This window comes from Triticum aestivum, chromosome 7A, assembly GCF_018294505.1.
Source record: "Triticum aestivum cultivar Chinese Spring chromosome 7A, IWGSC CS RefSeq v2.1, whole genome shotgun sequence".
Classification (NCBI taxonomy): domain Eukaryota; kingdom Viridiplantae; phylum Streptophyta; class Magnoliopsida; order Poales; family Poaceae; genus Triticum; species Triticum aestivum.
In genome coordinates, this window is record NC_057812.1 from 80630330 (window position 1) to 80633254 (window position 2925).

The 2925-nt window shown below is 48.1% G+C and overlaps 1 pseudogene; it reads left to right on the top strand.

Moving 5' to 3' along the window:
• Window positions 1-1612: 1612 nt before the first annotated feature.
• On the top strand, window positions 1613-1754 carry LOC123155181 (uncharacterized; annotated as a pseudogene).
• Window positions 1755-2925: the final 1171 nt, after the last annotated feature.

The following is a 2925-nucleotide window of genomic DNA, read 5'->3' on the forward strand; positions in this document are numbered from 1 at the left end:
TATGAATAATGTTAGGTAATATCTCCAATCCGTGTTTCTTATTTGGTCTTTACATTTTGTTGTGTTTAATATCAAACGGAAAAGAATGAAATCAACACTGGAGACACGCGATTTTAACGTGGAAAGCCCCTGCAACACGAAGGGGAAAAAACCACGGGCGTCAGCAAATCTTCACTATATCAAGGGAACTTACAAACTTCGGAGATTTACAATTGATCGACTTATCCCGTGTGGCGGCTTACAAAGGAGATATATAGCACTGGCGGCGAGCCTCGCTCCGCTCGCTTGTAAGAAGTTAGGCTTTACCTTTATACTTGAATTTGGATCATAGAGCATTCCAGATGTACAGATGGATATGGGCGCTCCAATGCATGTGAGCGTCGCTTTCATTTTATGACACATGCTTTCATTTTCCTTTCCACATGTGTCTTTGTATCGGGGTGGCGGAGGTTAAGGGGTGTGGGGAATGGGAAGTAAAGGTTTTTTTCTTTAGAAAGGACACCCGAAGGCATCATAAAGCTGATAATTATCATGGAAAACAATATCCATTACAATGGAAAGATAACTGGACACGGCCTTTGTCACAAGCAACATGAATCTAGAAACAAAAACTAAATTGGACGTGTCGTTGAGAATATATAAAAATTTGAAAATTAAACGGCAAAAGAAAAATGATGAAAGTGAAGGTAAGATGTGTGGAGCTACCAAGAGCTGCATGCAGGGTTCCATGGAGGCTGGAGCGCGCATGCGTATGCATCGCTAGCTGCAGATCGAGATCTACCCCGATTCCCGACGCGGCGGAGCGCATATGTAAATGTGTACACATGATTTGTGCAATATTGTCGAGCCAGTGAAAGTTGTTAGAATACATTATAACATGTATATACGGTATAAATATAAATCATATATACGCCGATAGGCTAGCGTGTTGCGTGGTTGTTGTAACCGGTAGTTGTGGTTGTTAGGATTCATCCTCATCGTCGTATATCTTTCTTGAGGATCAATCCAACACAACCGAACTACCAAATCTTGTAAACCTCTTTGCCTATATAACATGCAACGCGTCCCTGCCAGAAGTATACGCTTCATCCAATCTTTCATGGTATTCAGAGCCAACTTCCTCTCCAACATCCAAACCTAGTCATGGCTAGCTCCAGCTCCGCCGCCGCCGCTTTTGCCCTCATTCCCATCGCTGACAAGCTGCACCGGGGCAACTACCTGGTCTGGCGCGCGCAAGCCCTAGCCACGCGGAGCGCAGCTGATTGATCACCTCAACCCTGATCACCCGTTCCCGGAGCCCAAGCTTGCCGATAAAGACGGTAAGCCGACAGATGTGCCAAACCCGGCGTATGTTGTCACCCTGGCGCAAGACTCGCAGGTGCTGAGCTTCATCTTCAACTCGATCTCGCCACCTGTGATGATCCAAGTCGCCCACTGCACCAAGGCCGCCGCGGCATGGACCGCCATCAGGGAGATGTTCCTTTCCCAGACGCAGGCCAACATCGTCAACACGCGGATCGCCCTCTCCACCACCAAAAAGGGCACCGCGACCATCGCCGACTACATCGGGCGCATGAAAGCGCTGGGCGACGAGATGGCTTCAGCAGGCAAGCCGCTCGACGATGATGACATGGTCTCCTACATCCTCGCCGGACTAGACTACGACTACATCTCGTTTGTCTCGTCCATCTGCGCCGCGAGGACTGAACCAATCAAGGTAGCTGAACTTTACTCTTAGTTGATCGATTTTGAAAAGCGTCTTGCTATGTTCGAAGGTGGCAACCACTCCTCCCAGTCCTCGGCAAATACCATCTCTCGTGGCCGTGGTGGTTTTGGCCGTGGTGGAGGTGGTCGTGGCAATGGTGGCCACGGCAATGGAGGAGGTGTCCGCGGCAACAGAGGCCGTGGCAATGGAGGCGGTGGTCGTGGCAATGGAGGCCGTGGCAACGGCAACGGCAACGGAGGAGCCGATGACCTTCCTGAGGTCGTTTGCCAGATCTACAAGAGGCCGAATCACACCGCCCTCAAATGCTACCGGCGCTTCGACATCTCCTACACCAAGAACGAGAAGAGCGTCGGATCTGCCACAACCTCGTCCTATGGAGTAGATACCAACTGGTATTTGGACACTGGCGCCACCGATCACCTCACCAACGAGCTCGACAAGTTGACCGTCCACAACAAGTACCACGGCAACGATCAAGTTCACACTGCAAACGGAGAGGGTATGGAAATTAGTCATATTGGTCACACTACCGTTCGTACCCCTACTCGTGATCTTCATCTAAAGAACATCTTGCATGTGCCCGATGCCGCAAAAAACCTTATCTCCGCCCATCGCTTATCCACTGATAATCATACTTTCCTTGAAGTTCACCCAACTTTTTTTTCTCGTCAAGGAACAGGGAATGAGGAAAACCCTTCTGCGCGGCAGGTGTAGACAAGGTCTCTACCCCGTATCATCGGCTCCCTTTAGCTCAAGCAAGCAAGCGTTTGGTGCAAATAAACTGCCTGTTGAAAGGCGGCACAGTCGGCTAGGGCATCTGTCATCCACCATAGTGCGTCATGTTCTTAGCCAGAATGATATTCCTTTTTCTAGTAGCGAGTTAAATAAAGAAGGAGTTTGTGATGCATGCCAAATGGGCAAAAGTCACCAACTTCCTTATCCTAGTTCAAACAGTGTGTCTAAAGCTCCTTTAGAGCAAATTTTCTCCGATGTATGGGGGCCTGCCCGTGATTCTATCAATAAAAAAAACTATTATGTGTCTTTCATTGATGATTACAGCAAATTCACGTGGATCTATACCTATACTAATTACAGACTTCCTACTAATTCCGACGTTAATTAATTAGAAATTAGGAGCCGTCCATCTAATGGGACCAGGTTATTACGGTCTAGATTAACTCATAAAAGTTGCGGAAAAA